Below are 20,768 nucleotides of genomic sequence, written 5' to 3' on the forward strand. Positions count from 1 at the left end.
GATCTGCGCTGTCCACCTGCTCCAATATCCAAGCTTCATGCTGAAAAACTCAGAATTATTGTTTTGAAAATGTGGTGTATAAAGTTGCTCTTAAAATTCTCTAGTTTATAGGAGAAATAGGATATTTCACCAAGATGTTGTGGGGAGTAAATTCTTCAATGAACAGTTATTTGAAAATATTTTTCCTCAGTAGTTTATTCTATCCGAGTACTCAAAATTTGTCTTGTTTTAGTGGTACGTTTAGGGTCCATTGACAGATTGTGTTATATTTAAGGGCTCACAGGCTATATCATAGCAGATTTTTTCACAAAATGCTTACCCCTCCCCCCCAAAAAATCGAGTGGGATGAAATTAAACAAAGTTTTTCTTTTTTAATTTTGAAAAAATTAAAAAACCCAAAGTATTTAACTCTGGCTCAACTCAGAAATTTGAACAAAGCTGAAACAGAACATTTTTCTCCTGTTGAGATTATTAAACCACAGGTGTAATTTAGAAAATGAAAAAATATAAAATGTTAGAAATAAAGTGTTTGAGCACTTTGGAAATAAAGCATTTCCTATCGCTCTTGTCAGGTGAAGTGATTTGCTGCATTTGTTTTATCTCCATTTTTGGAAGCTGAGACTATTCACTAAATGAATGCCTATTCATTGAAAATTCTCACCCAGCTCTGTTAAACATACATTTAAATACTTTGCTAAACAGAGGCTCAACAAGGCAATATAACCCAAGGCTCAGGCTGTCCCTGTCTCCTGTCTCTACACCTGTATTTTTCTTAAGTAACGTTGGTCTCCGAGAGGAAAAGGAAACAAGCTGTTCTCCATTTTAAGGAAATTCCTATTTGCTGATTCGGAATTAAATATTTGGGAAAAAAGAAAAACACTTGAAAAGAAAGTTGATATTTCCTTTAAGGCCTTGAATATACACACAGCCTGCAGAGCTATACATTATATACATTGAACGAACTAACGGTGGAAATGCTTGCCTATGGAATTTGAACAGAGAGATAGCTTTCTGTTATCTGTCCGTAAATCTCTTAACATCTTCCGTCAGTTCTGTGTCCGCACAGTGACTCAGTTTGTGATCTTTCTTCAATGCGACATAACGCTGAGGTTCAGTTTTTGTAATGCCTTGTCTCTTACAACATCAATATAAGGTCTTTTCCCTTTGAAGTTCAGCTGTAAAATAAGGGCAAGGAATGATGTTCTTTATCTCCTGCCCCAACACAGGCATGCAAAAGAACTTGAGGAGAAGCCAGAAAATTATATTGCACCAAATACCTATTCCTGCTTTTAGGGGTTTATCTCCGCATTCTGGGAAATTGCCTAATCAGATTTCATATTGAATATAAAAAAATATTAGGACAGATGATATCATATCCTCAAAGCTAACTAAATTTTGTATTGTGCAGAGCGTATTGCTTAATCAAAGTCACATTTCAATTTCTGTAGGCCATATTTTGTCACCTTTTTTTTACTAGCAATTTTCTGTAGATCTCAAAACAAACACATCTCGTGGAAGGACACAATCCTGTCTCTTTCCTGAGAAATCCTAACACAGAGGCCTCTGAAGAACAGGGGATTCAGGGTAAGAGCTGAACTTAATTCGGTTTAATTGCTGACCCTTAAAGTATTTAGCAAAATGCGTGAACTGGAAATCAGTCTGGCAGGAGGTTACCACATTGCCTGCTAGAAGGAAACATTTTAAGTTTTGCTAGAAATAAACACTGTACAGATTTTTGTTATTTAATTTTGCTAAAGGCAAGATCCTCCTTCCCCTTTCCTCCTCCCATCAGAGAGACAATGTGTTCCAGTCTCTGGGCTCTGTATGCCTTGCACAAATATTTGTCTGTGCGTCGCCTGCCACTCCAGTAATGAGCTGCTTTTCCACTGCGATCATGGCATCTGGTAGGGTTTCAGGCTGTGAGTAGCTGGGAGACTGGGAGGTGCTTGGGAATCTCAGCAGGAAAAAGAGAGTGGATTTCAGACGCAAGATCTGCAACAGCTTTTGAGCTTGGATAAACACGTCGAGGTTCTTCTCTCTTTGGCAGAGATTTGTTCCGCCCCAGACACCTGAACTTGGCGTGCAGACCTAGGCGCTATGCCTGCTCCAGACACCTGCATTCACACGCAATTTTACATTCAGGCTCTTTCGAACACCTGCATCCATGCGCATTAAACGTGTGTGTGTGTCTGTGCACGCCATGGGCAGCTGCTGCACTGCGACACAAGCGTGGTCCTACCTAACCCGATTCTCTCCACTGGACAAGAGGAGACAAGGGGTCTGGCTCCGCCAGGCATTTAAGCACACACTTCACTTTGAGCGCCTGCATCCACCCCCAGTTCAGCAAACACTTCAGCAGGATTTAGGTATGCAACTAAATCAGGGCCAGAGCGAGATCTTAAGGAACAACCGTGGGCAAAGAATTTGGCTTTTCTGCTCGCTGAAATCAATGGGAGTTGTCTCCGTTAAGATACTAAACTCCGACCCCTCCAGAGCAATCCATTACTAGGAGAGCAAAAGAAATAAACCTCCCGTGGAGCTACCCTAAGGGCCTGATGAGGGCCCAAAGCACAGAAGAGATGAAAAGCAGGTGATAAAATTGATGTAGACATTCTGTATAGGCAGGCCTTCCCTCAAAGGCTGCTCTGATCGTTGTGTGGCCTCGAAGTGCGTCATTGTTTAACACCTCTTTAAAACTGAATGAGTTTAGAACAAACGTTAGCATCCTGGTGGGATTTGTAAATCAAGTCAGCATACATCTCACCTGAAAATAAGGAGGAGTGCGGTTCCAAATTCATTGGTAAATTCCATTAAAATGATCTGTCTTTAGACGCTGAAATATCTTTGTAAATCATGTCCTTAGTAAAATAGATGCTGGGATATTAATTTAATAAAATTTCCTAAATTTGAGCCTAGAGACAAAATAGGAAAAGAAAAAGAAATAGCTAAGGAACAGTTAATATTCAATATTGATATTTGTGTTTGAGTATCCTAAGGCTGCCCGGGATACCTGGAGTCTTCAGCACTCGCTGAGATTAAAAGGAATTGCCCTCCAAGCAGCTTTGAAAATCCTAGCCATAGTTCACTGCCGACAAATCGGGACTGGGCACGCATCACCCTGACTCCTGTAGGCACGGAAAGCGTCCAGCCCTGCCTTAAAAGAAGCTCAGTCCTGTAGCCATAGGTTTGACCCTGCAACAGGAAAAAACCCCTTACTGCCACATTTTTGTTTGCCTCGGCAGAGCCTTGGGCACGCTACTAGCTTAGTACTTGTTATACTACTTGCATGAATAGGGCTATTCACATCCTACAATCATTACACGCTCACGCCCTGACTCCAGTAGCCCTTATTTACAGAGACCAGATGGCTCCCGCGAGTTTCGATTGTGAGATATGGCCCCCTTCCTGGCGTGTAATGAGTATGGAGTTTTTAGTTTTACCTTGTTTATAAACAGACCGCGCAGTTGTGTGTGTCGTAGTGCAGCGAAGGGTCAATACCAAGACTTTGCCTTCAGCAGCCTCTGAGCTGTAACGGGAGGCTCCAACAAGTGTTGCCAAGCAAGGATTTTTCAGATGGGTTGCTGACTGACGAGGGGAGGAGCTGGGTGGGTTTTGTTTGCATGATTACTTGGTTGCTTTTCAAGTGCATGTTTGCAGCCATGCAGAATCCTGCGTTAATTCAAGCCCTACAGCTACATCACCGGGTGAGCATGGCTGCGGGAGACTGTCATCTCCTTGGGGCATGGACATTTTGTTCTGTGTTTGTTCAGCGTTTAACACAGTCTGTGACTCGGGCGTTGGGTTTTTATGAAGTGCAAAGAATGGACGCTTCGTGGTACAGTCTGTGGCTCTGCGTGTGAACGCACGGACATGCAGAAAGTCAGCAACGCCTTGTGTGTCCTACTCAGCATCACACTTCGGGATAGAGGGGAGAATTTTGCCTTTTGTTTTACTTTCATTTGGAGACCGACTCAGGAATTTTCATAAACCAAACCTACAGTAACTCACACGGTATCAGGCCCCACTTCAGGAAAATACAAATGCACTTGCAGAAACTTCAGCACTTAACTCCCACAGGAATGAAATACATGCCTAAAGTTAAGCACTTGGCTGAACTGAGGATTAAAGGATGTTTCCATAACATTCCGCAAAGATCTTCTTTTTATCCTGTGTTACTTAAGGCTGTACAGTCTTCCCAAGTCATGTTCAGAAAGAGAACACCCCCCTATGATTTTCCAAAGCATTTAGTGTTTTCAGGTGCCCAGCGTGACATATTCCAATTAGTCCTGATTTTCAGGGACTGCTAAGCCTCTCTTGTAATTGGTCCCCTTTCAAAGTGTCTCAAACACAAATATAAGGTATCCAAAATTGCTAACTTCTTTTGAAAATCTAGGGCCACGATGAACAGTTCACCTAAAAGATTCCAGCCCAGACGAAAATTGCGTGGATTCAGGCTCCCCGAAGCAGAAGCAATAGTCAGTACCTGCTACCATAAGATGACAATACACCCTGCCATTAAAGTGAAAAGGAGAGTTTCTCTTAAGAAGAAGGAGAAAATTGCACAGTTCCTAGGGAGAACAATTGCAAATCTTTTCAGTTAAACTCACAAAATTATTAATGTTGTGGTCTGTAATTCTGTCTAATCAAATATTCTGTTGCTCCGTGTTGCCCGTTGAATGTACATGGAGAAATCAATGACATGAAGCGATAGGAAACTTTACTTAGGACCCCCCACTCGGTTAAGATTTCACCATCTGGAAGGCAAAGGCTCCAGAAAAGGGCCCAGTGCTTTGCAGGCTGCAGACTCGGACCTTGCACTGAATCTAGCAGAAGCAATAGGAATTTCTCCTGAGCAGGGAGAGCAAAGGACAGTTCAGACAAGCCTTCTGTGAATTCAGAAAGCGCCGTCATAGTCCTGAACGTTTGACGAGCTTATCAGTTGCTCATATAGGTTGTTTGGATTTGCTCAGAAATAATCTATATTCTGAAAGCGTAGGGCACAGAAGGGAAGTTACCCTGATCCCATCGCCAGGTGCCACCTCTGCTCTCCAGATCACGGCATGATAAGGGAGCAGAAGGAGCTGCGCCGTCACAGCAGCTGCGTCTAGCTCTGAACACTGCCCGGCTCTCGCAGTCACTGTCCCCAGCCGGCGACGGGACAGGGACACGCTCTGAAGGAGAGGACAGGGACAGGGACACACTCTGAAGGAGAGGACAGGGACAGGGACAGACTCTGAAGGAGAGGACAAGAGTTGCTCCCGCTCTGGCTTGGCCGTGCAAGCAGCGTGGCGGAGGCGAGTTGTGAAACCACGGCTGTAGCGCTCCGCGTTTACCAGCTTGTCTTCCGTGTACCGTAGTGCCCGAGGCGCAGCGATAGCTAAGAAGCAAAGCAACAAAAGAGAACAATTTGGTTGATTTTTGCAATCCTAATCTTAAACTTAAACCTGTTCCTAAGTAATGCACCTCAGATCCCTCTTCTGTAAAAATGGACGTTGTTATACCCATTTCACAGGGGTACCAGAAGACCAAATTAAGTGATATTCATAAAGCTCTGGCGATCCAAGAGCAAATGGAACTAGAGGAAAGAAAAAGGTTATTATCCTGTCATGTTTGGCCTGGGAGGAAGATTATCCATCTATCTTGCCAGACCTATTTATCGTCTTATTTTCTCCTAGCTTATCTTTCATCATCTTTCTAATCCACTCCACCTAATTCAGCCAACACTTTATTTTAGCACAGTTCTCACTACATGCCGATGAAGGTGTGTTTGGCAACAGAGGTATGTGCAGATTTTACATAACCTGACAAGGTGCAACACAGGTAGGTAGAACAATAGATGCCAACTAATGAGTTCCCAACTTTTAAAAATAAATTAGCTGATTTTTTTTTTCTAGAAGACAGGCGTTATATTTTTCTGCTGGCCTATCAATGAGGGAACAGGTTTGAAAGAAGTCCTTTTCCTGAATTTTGACAGAATGGACTCCATTCTGTGTAACGTACACTGATCTAAATAATGCATGTATGTTCTAGTCCCTGTGACGTGTGTCTGATAGACACACAAAATAGGTATTTAAGTGGGTATAACGTAGGAAATAGGTTTCCGTGATGAGAAGTACTGGGATGCATAATTTTAATCATGCAGGATTCTAAGATAAATTCGAGGTGGACTATGCTTTTCAAGTATTGCTTATGATTTGGCTGAACTGACTCAGAGAAAACAATGAAGTTCAAGGGCTTCCAGTCCCTTAAAGGGTTCAACAACCAAATCACAGCATGCTGGAGATTTTTCTGAATACCAAAGCCCCTTGCATTTTTCCTTTTCATCTATAATCAAACAGCACTTTCCCCCCCCTTGTTGCTAGTGAATGCATTAGGGTCTAAACTTTATAATCTCCAGAGCTGTTTCCTGGAATAGATGCAAGCTGAGCACTTGGTTAGGGACAGCCAGGAGGCTGGGAGAGATGATTACCTTCAGGCAGTCTCGGTGGAACGTCCCAGGGTTCCTACAGGCACAGCCTAATGCGGGACTTACAATGCTGAACAGACTTCCATTATGGGGGCTGGCTATGTTGATGCACATCCACACGTAGAGAGCTCCTTGTTAAAATGCACACCAGTGGCTCCAAAATACAGCAGCTCAGTCGGGGTTCATTAACAGCAAAATCATTCCAAGGGACATTGTTTCAGAGAGGAAAGAATTTCATTTCTGTCAGGATTGGGTTTTAGTTGCATATAGCCTGGAGATTTTGCTAAGGAGTGCGTTGAAAGTCTACTTAGATGGAGACTGGAGCTTGGTTGTGCAGCCACTGAAGGCTTTAGGAGGGTTAACTTGAGATGTCCATGCAGCATCTGCCATAGTGGGACCCCAGCTTACACGGGGGGCACGATAAAATAAATTCGTATTAAAGAGGTGGCTTTAAAGCGTGTGTGCGCTACAGGAATCAGTAGCTGATGTGAGAATTGCTCAGCTATGTGTCACAGGCTCCGCACTGCTAATGGAGGATCTCTGCCCATGACAGTAATGGGAGAGCAAGTGTGCTTTGTTCTGCTCTCAATATTCCCTTTCAGCAGGCGCACCAGCGATTGCCCCAGACCTGTACAGCTTTTGAGATGGCGAAGGGCTGCTGTGATGAGGAAATCTTAGTCCATTTTAATCAGCAGGTATTAAATAAACAAAAGAATTATCACTAATAGATACAAATGGGTTGCCGCACAGCTTGAGTGTCAACTTTCTCTTACTTGTTTACCAGGGACCATGCACTGGAACACACAAGACATGTAATGGTTTAGTAATACACTGCCAGTAAACATCTAATTACCGGGTCTAAGAGGGGAAGGAATAAAAAGCAACTAGGATGAAGCTATCAATCATCATAGCTTTGATTTCTTGTATGGAGTCTTGCATGAAACGTGCTGGTAGCTCTCATCTCACACGTATGCCACTGCTTCTCAGGAATAAGTCCGGTGCCTGTTCATTCAAAGCTCAGCTCTATTTTTAAAATCTACTCTCTCTGAAAGGGCTGTCTTTAAAAAAAAAAAAAAAAAAAATTGTACAGCAAAAGGGACAAAATTGCTCCTCAACAAAGGGGCCTATCAACAGCCTGTCAATAATGTGCCAAAGGCCAGAACCTGCCTTTCAAAGAGGCTCTGCAGCCTCACTGTGTACTTTGAGAGCAATTAAGCGACGTGAGCAACATGATGATTATCTCATGGGTGACATTTTCATTGGCTCTTTGGGTAGAGAGAGAGATGGGTTTGAGATCGCTGTGATCAATGTTCATCCTAGTCCCACATAAGTGGCAGGAGAACATGTGGTAGATGGGCCTGGAAAGCAAAATGCCCAAGAAAAGGAAGGGGGGGAGGAAGAGATGATGGAGACGGAAGGATTTTAAAATCCTAGAAGCTGAAAGAGAGAGCTACAGTGAGAAGTAGAAGGACACAACCTGAGAAATGAGAGCGGGAACGTCAGGAGGGCTGGCAGATCTCCAGAGGCTGGGGAGGGCAGGAATAGGAGAGGAAGGGACTGCAGGATTCCTGGTGGAGAAGTACAGGGAGAAGAGGGGAACGGATCCCCCTGAGCGAGGAGAAAGTCCAGAGAAAGTGGCACAGACATGTTGGGCTTGCACAGGGAGAAGTCTCTCGTAGGCACCCCACCATGCCTCTTCCCTTTCCCATCACAGACCTTGTACCAACGGGCAGCATCGTCCCAGACCGAGCCCATGGTGTCAGGCACCTCGTTACTTTATCAGGTCACAGCTGCACTCCGAGCCTAAGGAAGGAGGAACAGAACGTTCCCAGACAGAGACTCAAGTGATGTCTTAGGACAGAAGTGCAATTATGATTACGCTGCTTTTTTACCAGCATATTCCCGTCAGTGTTGTGCATCTATCCTTCCTTCATCTCTCCTGTCTGTGTGCTGCAGGTACCAACAAAAACCCAGAGCTGAGAGCAGGCAGGCGTGCACAGAGGCAGGCTGTGTTGGATGGGAAATGAATGCCATTTGGGTGCAGAGACATGACTACACGTAAGAATCTCAGCCCAGCGTCTGAGTCTCATTGCGTGGTTACTATGCCCAAGGGACAAGAGGAGCCTGGATACTAACCCAGAAATACAAGCTGGCTCAGTGGCATGAATGCAGAAGAGCTCAGCACAGACGGTATCCCGCAGGGACGGTAAGGGCAGAGCACGACGCTGTATTGCCCTCTGGTATGGACACTGGTGCGTGCACGGGGACCGGTACAGAAGCGAGTGCCAAACAGAAGCCAGATGTTGCGTATGCCCAGCTGTTTTGGAGCTAGGCAAAACACGTATGCAGAAATGCAGATTTGGTTACGCTACTTCCCCAATTTGCTGAATTGCTTGTTTAGGAAAACAAACTCAGTTTTGGCAGAAGAAAATGTTGCTTAATTTGCTATAAAACAATCTCCTTCTTGCTTTTCATTTTATGAAAAAATTAAAAATGTTAACGTTGAGCAAAAGCAAAATTATTTTTTAAATATTTGGAAATCTTCCCTGTCCCAAAAGATACCGTTATATTTCCAGCTCCTATCTTTTCCAGTGGTGCATGTATCAGCACACATAAGCATGCATATACATCTCTGTGTGCATCTCCATTTATACACAAGTGCATGCTCACACGCTGTGCCATTTCAAGCAGATCCGACAGGCGTAAGCTTCTGCTCTGCATTCTCCAGGATTGCCTTTTGAAGAGGATCTCAATAATAAAAATAATGTTATGTTACTAGTTAAACATTGGGAATAACTCTCCATCATAGGCAAGCTATGCTGAAGACAGAAATCAACTGACATGTTCACTCTGGAAGAATCCCCCGGGGTACCGGCAGAATGCATTAACAGTGCGTTTCTCCAGTGAGCTGTGATGGGAAGAGCACGGAGCAAAAAAGAAGGTAAAGTGGTTAAAAACAACTTGTACTTTTAGACCCCAGTCTCCCACAGAAATCTTTGGAGACGCTGAGCTCTCCACTTCTGAAAATTGGGCCTCTTATTTGCAAGCAGAAATAATGTTTTAGAAGCCCAGCTGAGACTCCTGTTTTTTTTAAAACTGTCCATAATATTTTTCTCTAGACCAATTTGCTGTCCTGCTAATTAATCTATCTACTGGCCGGGGTTTTTTTTTTCCTTCATCAGCAGTTTTGCTTTTTGTTAACACAAGCAGAGAGAACACGAAGAAACGATCTCTCGAAGGATGCAGACTGACAGCAATATTGCCATCTGACTAAAAAGAACTCAGACGTACGCATAATCCTCAGGAAAATTCATCCCCACCCTCCCAACAGACCCTGGTGAGAGCCCTTGAAGTGGTAATTAAAGTCTATTGAGTGGCAACCGCACCTGTTTAGAGAGGAGAGCGCGGGTAAGAGGTGCACAAAGGGAGATGAGCAGCACCGAGCGAGGAGCTGCTGGAGGTGGGGAAGAAGGGAAGGGGAAAGAAGAGGGGGAAAAAAAAGCGTTTGTCGGAGAAGTCAATGCAATAAGATGTGCATTTCCCATTCTTCCCTTTATTCGTTTTCTGTACCCCGTCACACGCGCAGCCGGCTTCCGCCCCACTCTCACACCCACTGATGGAAACTCCGGGGGGTTTTCCCCAGCCAGCCTGAGCCCTGGACCAGCTGCTCCTCTGGTGTAAATCAACATAGTTCCACTAAAGTCCTCGTGGACTTACAATCAGCTAGTGCTCATTTACGCCAGCGGAAGATCCGTCCCAGTGACACTCATTAGCAGCCACCGGGTGCCTCAGACTGGCAGCCGGGACATGCCAGCTCTTGTCTTTTTTTCCCTAGAAAAGAGCACATCCCTTTGTGTTGGCTTTGTCACCCCAGTGCAAATCCTACAGCATCTGGGAGGAGTAAATCAGAGATGTTTCTAGATTTCGGCAGACGTGTCTGAGAGCAGAGTCTAGGCAGAAACTGAGGGAAATGGAAGGAACTAGAGGGGTGCAATGCCATGTTACCAGTAAGGCTGCTGGTTTTGCATACGTGCATGGCTCCCAAATGTTCTGACCCGGTGTCACCGCAGATGTCCCCAAGATCTATAGGTGAAGCCATGCAAAATGGACTTATTCATAAATACTGCTGGTAGCTGTGGATCTTTCCGTGCCCCTGCAGACCACCACTGACCCAAGGACCACAACCAGGGAACCGCCGGTGTGTCCAGGGAATTGACACTTCGTAGACAGAGCTGAGGGCCAAATTCTGTGGTACCACAGGAACAGGGCACTTCTGCTAGCTCCCATAGACCACTGCGGACTTGTGCCACTAGATAATTGCACGTTGGTTTGCTAATGGCACAAACCAGCAGATTAAGTGGTAATACAATGTGGAAAGAAGGACACACAGAGTGGTAGAGGGAAATCCTCCGGTGTTTGAGGAGGAGTAGGAAAGAGAGGACATTCTTTGGTATAGAAATCTGGATTGCCGTAGCAACCAGGGAGCCAGAGACCAGTGCTGCAGAGCGATCTAGGTGCATGGTCTGGGGAAACCGTCATCCTGAGACCCACGGACTGATAGCAGAAATCCTGGCTCCTCCTGCCATAATCCCAACTTCACCTCTGATGCCAGTAAACAGGGCTTCATGCTCTTTGCCCTACTGGGCATTTCAGATGAGGCTATAAAAACTTAATCAAAGACCCTGGCAATAGCTTTTTTTTGTAGAAGTAAATAATCATGCCTTATACTCTACATATGCACACGCACTACTAAAGCCTACTCATTTAAGTCCCTTTATCCAACCTAAAAATGGCTTGCTTTCTGTGCTACTACGCATTTGCAAAGGCGCTATAGTAATATAAACTATCCCTTGTCACTGCAATTCTGTATGTGCCCCGGCAATCAACTGGACTAAACTAGGATTCCTGGGGTGAGAACAGAAGAGGAAAGAGGTTCATCCTGAGAGCACCCCGAGGCTGAGCTGAGCAAATGATTCAGGCAGAATAATTTGACGGGTGTTTGTGAAATTTTCTCTCTCACTGGGCCTGATGGCAGCTAGTCCCCTGTGAATCTCTGACCTTCATACTCTGCAGGCTGCCTGGGATGGTTGACATAAACCACAGGACTTTTTTTCCCTGTTCCCCGATTGTCAGAGCACACAACAATTCTGGTGTAAATGTTGTTGCATCTGCTTTCTACAAATACTATTAGCAATGCCTCTGTAGCATGCTCTCCTGACAGCTGTGCCAGGAAATGCCTCCTCGTGAATGAAGATAGAAAGGAACATGCATTCAGCAAAAGCCAATTCCTTTGGCTGTTACGGGTGGGATTCGTGATTAGTTGGGTATCTGATCCAACCATTCGGCTACAGTTAACGGAGACAGACAGATCTCTCTGGACAACAAGTCAACCTACCAGTCAAGTCCTGTCTTAGGGCGAGATTAATTTTTGCACTGACTGCAAAGGGAGCCTACATGGCTCAACACTAAAAGCCTAACTGTTAACAGGCGAAAGTTACATGAGAAGAATGATACCTAAAATACCTTGCTTGCCTCCTAAATTCTAGTCTTGTGCATTAACAAAATCATTGGGTAGATGGATACCATGTGATATACTGCCTCGTTTCTATCTTTTTGCTCCCAAACACTCCTCTCATTTTTTCCTTTCAGCCTTCCTGTTCCTCTGCCTTTTTCTCTTTCCACCTTCTCTCTGATTGCTGAGTAGCTTTTTGACTTTTCCATCAATAAGTCTAAAGAGCATTTGAACCGCTCTGGTCCCCCCTTCTCTCCTCCCTCCAGTTCCAAGTCAGGCAAGCTCATCGATCAGAGGAGCTCAGGAAATATCTGGTGTTTTGTTGTCAGGATGATAATAACATTGCAGTTGTGAATGGGCTGCTGCAGGCCTGATCATGGACACCTGCAGGGTTTGTTTAATTGCATTTAATGACAAATCCTATACAGAGGAGCATTGCCAGAGAGATTTATTATCCACCAAAGAGGCAAAGCACAACAGCTCAAAATATAATTTGCACTGAGCATTTTTCCCCCTGCCTCTCTTTAAACCATTGTAATAAATAACAAATCGGGTAAAGTGGGCACCACCAGTCTGAGAAGGAGGTGGGGGACAGAGGACAGAGATTGAAACCAAAGGAAATAACAGCAATAAGGCCACACTGTTCTTTCTACCATCCCTGTGGTCTGGTATATAGGAAATACTGTTTGTTTAATTTACAGCCTGGAAGTGCAGCTGGGGATCTCTCCGTGATGGGCCAGCCTCTTCTACGATAGCTGGAGGCTAAGCTCTTGAGTCCCCACTCTTTCTCACCGGGCTTTTTTTCACCACGTTCTGTGGCTAAGTTTAGATCCTATCTATATAAATAATTACGAAGAAACAACAGCGGCCTCTCGGCACCATGGGGTTCATCTGCCACGGTTACAAGGAGCCATAAGCTTCCACATTGTTGAAATCTCTGGGACAAACTCGAAGTGGCAGATCCCATCCTGAAAAATATCACATTGAGAAATACGGCCCTACAGAGACCGATCATGCTATTTGAAGTCTAGACAAAAGTCTCGCACACCTCTGAGCCCGGAATTTATGTTTTCTACTAAATACCTTGCTCCAAAAAGGGAACGCATGTGTGTAAAACCAGCAGAGGACCTCATCCCTTGCTCAAGCTGAGCAGTTACTTCTTCTGTCTTGATTATTACATGATTGTCTAGCGATAATTTGTGGCCAAATCCCTGCCTGGACCTGGTGTATCACCGTGCTGGGCAGCGTCGTTCCCGAACAAGGACTGTAAGGTGTTCTTGTCACCTGAAATTATAGTCCAGGTTAGCACTTCCCAAACTATCTTCTCTCTCTCAAGGTCATCCGTCTTTACAATTCATTCTCTCTTCTAATTATCCTTGGCAGAATACTGAATTGTCCTGGGCGGCTTATTTCTAAAAATCGTCTCGCCCCCCAAAGCATTTTCATTTAAGAACACTCCGTGGTAGGGCCGAGAGGAAAATACACCACGGTTTAGAGGAAATGCCTCCGTTTAGGAAATCCAAGCCCAGACCAGGCACAGGCAGGTATCAGAGTAAAGCTGTGTTCAGTGTGAGCAAGGGGTGTGTGCTCACTACTGTTCCACTTTATATTCAGATTAAATTTTGCACTTTAAATGGTGCACCCCAGGAAGTTTGGGGATGATGGCAATCTTGTACGAGAAAATATCACCCTTCTGCAGCGTTTGGTCTCTGTTTTAATGTAGGTAGCAATCAGCAGTTGGCAATGTCATTACACAAACACGGTGTAGGGTAACACCTGGCCTGCAGTTTTATCTGATTTCCTGGACAATGGCAGTATCACTAATACCCCCTGTTAAATCAGACCACCTGGACATCTCCTGGTATCAGCTCTAGCTATCACAAACACGCTTGCTACCTAGGCTAGCACAATGGCCTGTTATCTCCTGAGCAGCACAAATCCCCAGATTGAAACAACCCATCTGGAGTTTGATTAAAGTGTCCATAGAAAGCACATATGTTAAAAAAAAGAAGAGAGAGGGAGGGAGGGACCGGACTGCTCTCTGCGAGCTCGCATGGGGCACAACCTCTGTCAGCAGCAGCAAACCCTCTCCTTTCGCTGAACGCTCTTTCTCCTTCTATGAAAGGAGCCTTTCACCACAGCAGCTCTGCAGAGCCGAGGCTGTTGAAGGATACTTTTGTTTCTTTCCCCTTTTTTTACAACTGCTTACAAAAGTACATTTAACAGGCATGGTTCGAAGACGGGAAGGATGCCGTCCCTTGTTTGATTTCAGTGGCTGAGGTAAGTAAGCCTCACTGGGACAACAGCGGTCGAAAGGAATAAAATAAGATCCTTTCCATGGATGTGAGCCAGCATTGTCCTTTCGCACCTTATTCGTGCCATATGCAAGGTATTAACAGAAAAAAAGCTGGGTAGTGGAAGCAAAGCTAAACCTGGCGTGAAATAAAGATTGCTCATCAACAAATTCAGAGAAAAGGAAACAGCAAAAAGGTTTTGTTTTTCTTGCTTAAATCAGTCTCTCAGTAGGATTCCAGGAAACTCGGCACTATCATTATCTTTTTCTTTGCTAACTGATTCCTTTTCTCTAGCATTCCCGAGTATATATTGCATTTGGTTATTTTAGTCAGACCAAAATACAACTGAGAGATAGACAGGTTGACAGAGCACTCCTGGAGAAGTTTATCGTAGGGTAAGGAAAAAGGAGACCCTGCTGAGCCCCGATATCCCTGAAAAATACATTATCCAAATTTTTATAGGCATATATAGTCTCCTGAGTGAGAAAATGGAGCAGTCAGTCACAGCTACAGTCACAAAATTGGACAGACGATTATAGTGAGAGTTGACACAGTCTCACAAAGAACACTGGGTTTTTTGCACTGCAAAGGGCAGCATCCAGCCCTGAAATGAGAAACAAGTGTGGGAAGAATGAGAACAACTGAGGAAGGACAACAGAAGAAGACACGAAGGAGGACGTCCCTAAGGAGGAAGCGCTGCTCTCGGTGGTTTGGCTCTGTGTGGAAGACTAGTGATTTTGTTGTTCTGATTTATAAAGGCGACAACAAATCATAGCCTGCCATACAGCACAGACCTGCACCCTCGCTGGAGGGGACGGGCTGGGCCCCAGAGCAGCGGTCCAGCTGCCCACGGAGAGCCCTGTCTGCGATGCAGCCGCTCCGGACCTGAAAGCTAAGTATGTATTTAAGTGCTTTGCTATGCCGGAGGTCGTGTCCTGACTTATTCTGCTCCTTGTTTCCCATCCCCTTGAAGCTAACCAAATTTGGGCTCCGAGTGAAGCAACAGGAGAGGTGTCCGTGAAGAATCAAGCTGTGGGGCTCATCCTGCAGCCCTGCAGCCCTCCCTAAGCACGGCACTCACCCGCTTTAACTTCAAAGTGATTTCACATAGAAAACAACCATCATTATCTTCATATTCTGGGTTCGGAAAAGTTAAGTGTCTCGCTCAAAGACCCCACAACAAATCTGTGGCAGAGTTAGGACTCAAACACCAGCTGCTGAGAGCACGGAGGTCTGCTGGGCACTCAGAGACCCTGCTTGTACCTTGATGCCTGGAGGGGATTGGTTTGAAAGTCTAGCCCTTTGCTTCCAACAGGGTTTTAAAAAATGAAAAGAGCAAATTTTCAATACCACCCAGAGCCTCTATTCTCAAAGGTACTTAGGTGTGAAAATGAAACTCCTGAATCCTGCCGAGGCCAGTGGTAAAAGCAAGTACTGCAATGTCTTCAATAATTTGGGTTGCTGGTGCTGTCGAGCATTTTCTTTCTCTCTTTTTTTTTTTTAACCTAAACAGGATATGCTCAGCACTGCACACTTGTCATTGTTCTTACGGCATATGTGATTTAGGAACTTAAGTCCTTTCGGCTTTGCCTTCAACTAGGTCACTTAGGTTGAAAACAGAACCCTACTTGGACAATTATCTGTAGAGCTGGTGCAGCAGAGCACCAGAGCATGCTACAGCAGATGTCTACAAGGTGGAGAGGCACTAACCTCCAAATCTCTGTGCTTTGTAGTTTACAAACATACTTTACAGTCCTTGAAGCCAGTCAATAACATCCAGGTTCTTAGTGGGTCCTAATACTTCTTTCTTCGCAGCTGGTATTGAACAGGTTCTATTTTCTACACGTCTATTGACCTGTTGCAACTTCTCATGCCGGTCTCTGCCTCATTTGGTGCCTCTGTAAAAGGAAGTAGTGATTCTTGCCTGTTAGGAAGATGGCTAACTTAGTTCTCCGTCTATCTAGAAGTCCGTATGTCCCTCATCGCTTTTGTGTTTGAGCACTTTATTCTATCACGACTCCTACGAGGTAGCCGCACGTTACACAGGAGAACTGTGGCAGGGGATAGAGGTGATAACTTGCCAAAAAACACAAAGCAAATTGGTGGCTCCACAAAGGCAAACTGAGCCTAAGGCTTAGGTCCAAATCTGATGCTCTTGCTACCTTGCCATTTGCCTCAGAGCCAGTCTTTTGTCCTTTCCGTTTGGGAGAGGGAGGGATCCAAAGGTACTATTGCTATTATCATATTCGATAACCTGTGAGGCAGGAGCGGAGCAATGCTTCTCCCAGGAAATGTACTGCCTAAAGAATTTAACAACTGTACAAATCGCTGCCCTTTGATGATGCCTGAAAGAAAAGATCCATGTATCATAAGCAAGAACGTCTCACACTCCCCCCTCTCTTTTACTCCCCCACTGATATATTAAATCTACAAAAATTCAGAGGGCAGCAGTGCAACCATTAATGTTGAAATTGCCAGGCTGGTGTCTAATGTAAATGAAACTACATCGATTTAGTGTTACCCAACATGCCTCTCCCGCTTGTTCATCTTCTGCAGTCTGATCAAAATCCTTCCTTCCAGGTAGCTGTGGCCTCATGCCCTATATAAGCACAGAAAATAATGTCATCACAAGCCTTAATGATGAAGGTAGTTATAGGACAAAAGCCCCTGCAGCAAGTTGGGTATTGGGTCATTGTTCCTGTTAATGTCATGGTGCCATTTCTCGCTATTTTTAGAATTGTTCCCTTTGTACAGCAAATTTCTCATGTAATTGCTTAACTATATAGAAGAGCTTGTCTTCACCGGACCTAGTAGCAAGAAGCCATCTTCCTCCGACTTCTGGAAATCAGACAAACCCCTGAAAGCTGAAGAGATTGATAAAAACTTGGTACACAGCTGCCTGCAAACCTAAATTTAAACTTTGAAAAAATGAGGATCTCAACTCAGTCTGCTGCTAAGCCTTAATGCAGTGGCAGACTGAGCACAAAGACCTTGCAGATAATTTTGCAGGCATCTAAATTATCCGCTCACAGTTTCAGAAGGAACTCGGGGATTCAGTAAATCAGCATGTACTTAGTTCCTAAATTATTTATATGCTTTTGGAACTCTTAGCAAAGATCCAAACTTCTTCATATTTTGAGGGAACAGATGTGGAACAATGCATTAGGAACTTTTGAGCCTTTCATGCTAAAAGTGTTCCAAACTATATATCCAAGCCCTTTTATTGTTATCTACTTTGTATATTATGGCTGTCTCAGACACCTTAGCATGAATTGAAGCTCTTTGGCTTTGGTTGCCCTATAAGCACAGAAGATGCAACCTGTAAATTCTGAGTTTGCAGTCTAAATAAGGAAGACAGATAAAGAACAGTTATTATTCCCATGTTACTGGCAGGGAAATAAGACATAGGAAGATTAAATGACCAGCCCAAGGTCACAAAAGGAGTCTCTAGCAAAGATGGGGTCTCAGCCTAGATTTCTTAAGTCTCTGCCCAATACTTTAGCCAACAATTCACTTGCTTTTTAAGTACCCTGTCATTATTTCTGTGAAGAAAATTATGCAACTCCTCTAGCAGCCAGTACTGTGTAATTCAGCTTGTCTGAAAGGGAATATGAAATGGCAGTTTCAAAAAAAATTAACCCTCCTGCCACACAATCTGGCAGCCCTGTCAAAACGTCTCATTTTTTATCTTCTCTTCCTCTGGTGGGTATTTAATTTCCCTCTATATTCTCAGAATACTGGCTGGGGCTTTCTCTGCACTACCCTACAAAACCTTCACAGGAGTCTCTAGGGCCTTGTGGAGGACGGATCCTGTAGATGAGGGACGTGATACTTTTGAGCCCTTCATTTCTGTCCCGGGTGTTCAGATCCACCCTGCGTTACTCGTAGCTGTCACTTGCATAGGAAGCCTTCCTGGCAGCTCCTCCGACAAGCAGCAGTAGCTCGAGCTCTGCAGGAGGACGCGGGAAGCGCCCCTGTGTACATCGCACATCGCAGCCCATACATACACCAGCAGTACATACACCACCAGTACATACACGCAGTACATACACCAGCCCATCGCAGCGCTGCATCGCTCAGCCGCGCTTTTAGATGGGGCATTACACACTGGCAGATCTTTTATTCCTCATTGCCGTGTCCATGGAAGTAGGAGCCGCACCTCTGATGCCAATCTGATTCAGGAGAGTCTCCACCTTTGGGTGATGTCTCCATCACGCTGGTACCCTGGTTTGGGACACTAATTCTTTCGGTGGCGACCTCAATAAGAGAAGCCAAAGGATGCAGGAAAACCAAGGTGACAAAGGAATCTGATCAGGACAAAAGAGGGTGTCTCTGGGTTTTGCCCCTCGCAGAGTCAAAATCCTGCCCCAGACCTTCCAGGCTGATGCAGTTACAGCCCATCTGCTCCAGGCGAGCAGCGCGGCCGCCCCCACGTTCGGCTGTCTTTGACTTCCCAGACCAAATAATCCATTTACAGCTGGGTCGGGCGTGAGGTATCGAGGCTCGAGTACGTTTCATATTCACGGATCTACAGGGAGAGGCTCTTGTGACACTTCTCCTTGTGCTCTTTATTCTCTTTCTCATTACTAAGCAATTTCTTTATTCATGGAAAAAACATTTTCATCAGCTGCACTTCTACCCTGTGATGTTTCTGACAGCCCACCCGAGAACCGGGGGCAGGCTCGGATGTAAATTTGGGACCTAAAAAGCCTACCTGGTGTTCCGGTGAATTCCATATGCATTCTACGGAGGGGAAATTAATAGGAAGCTTTAGTTAATAGATACTTCAGATAAAAGTGCGAGTGCATCTGATCACCATAGCAACATGAAAGAGCCAGCAGGGAGAGGAAATGTCACCGTGTCTGTGCCTTGACCTGCAGCATAAACAGCCTAAGTGCTGTGGATTTCACGCATGGATGTTCGCAAGCGGGGACAGAGACGCGTACAGGTACACAGCCCCGCACACACAGAGCCCACTCACGCGTTCAGCCGATAGATATTTGCACACAGTGAGCTGCTGCGCACAGACACGCACATGAAGGCTGACACGTTAATATTAAAATGGACCACGTGCTCAAAATCATTGCTGACAGCTATTTACTTACGAGAACACAATTTTTAGCTTGTGACCATAGCTGCGTATTCGCACATCTGTGTGCAGAGGGGACATGGGAATACTCCTACCTAGCAAATATTCCAGTGCACGCAGCCGCTCCTCCTGTCCCGGCGTGCAGGAAACTGCACTCGCACAGCACGGACACACTGGAGACGCTCAAGACACTTTCGCTCCTTTTCTTTTCAAACGCGAAGCCGCTGCGTCCCCGAGCACATCGCACATGTAGATGACACACTCGCATGCACAGTCAGACCTTGTGTGGGAATTCTGCCACGGACGCTTTGGCTCTGGCTCTCAGGAGCGCTGAGCACCTGCTGCTCCCGTTGACTTTAACAGCTGCTGAGGTGAAAATTAGGCCCACGCTGTCTGTTATGCAAAAGCAGTTTCTTAGCAACAAAAATGATATTCTGTGTGAAGGCAACAGGCATTAGCAGGATAATCCTAGGTAATTCCAGACAAGACCTAAATGGGTGGATGGATGGGCTGAATAATGACAGAATAATAATAATGGAAATAATGAGGCTAATCTTATTTGCCTGGAAAAGAGAAGAAACAGCTATAAATAAAATACAACAGGAGAAACCCTGTGCCAATTCCCCATATAAAGATTAGAGCCACTTAAATTCAACTTATGCCCTAAAAATAGGTTCTGGTAACTAAAGCTTCGCTCATCTGAGCTAGGCTATTTATTGCCTTGAATATTTTTCCCTCGCTCCAGCCACGTATTATCATTCAGGAATGGAGAAAGCTGTACATCTTGTCCTATGGCAGGGATCAAAGGGAATAAATCTGTGTTCGCTGTTATGGACGAGGCTCTGCCACCTCCAGACTGTCTTGTCCTAGGCAGAAAAGCTGAACTTTACAATGCTCTACCAAACCCAAATGATTCGCTACAATTAAACCCACGTCAGGCTAATGCTGTGCTAGCATGCTGTGTAGCTATTGTATCTTGAAGTTCAATCCGTTCAAGGAATTTAACAGAAATAAAACCTCCGATGAAATTTACAGACGCTGTAAAGTTACGGGAAAACTTTCCCAGCCCCGGTCGCATCTGCTTTGCACTGAAAGGGAGATCCCGGGTCGCCTTTCCCGGGCTTTCAGGGCGCCCTGGCACAAGGACCGGGGTCTCTTTCCCGTCCCTGGGCCCCATCTCACACCCGGCTCCGCTCCCTCCCGCCCGGGGCCGAGTCCCCCAGGCTCCGCGGCGCCGGCCCGGGGGCAGCCAGGCCCCGACTCTGAGCGGGTGTTGTTCCCCTGCTAGAGCCGCAGCCGCGGCCGCTCTGGGTGCGAGCGGGGCAGGGGACAGGGCCAGCCCCGGCCCCACCGCTACGCCCGGCCCAGCCCGACCCGACCCAGCCCCCCCCTCAGCGCCTCAGCCGC

The sequence above is a fragment of the Mycteria americana genome, chromosome 24 (genome assembly GCF_035582795.1).
Source record: "Mycteria americana isolate JAX WOST 10 ecotype Jacksonville Zoo and Gardens chromosome 24, USCA_MyAme_1.0, whole genome shotgun sequence".
Lineage (NCBI taxonomy): Eukaryota > Metazoa > Chordata > Aves > Ciconiiformes > Ciconiidae > Mycteria > Mycteria americana.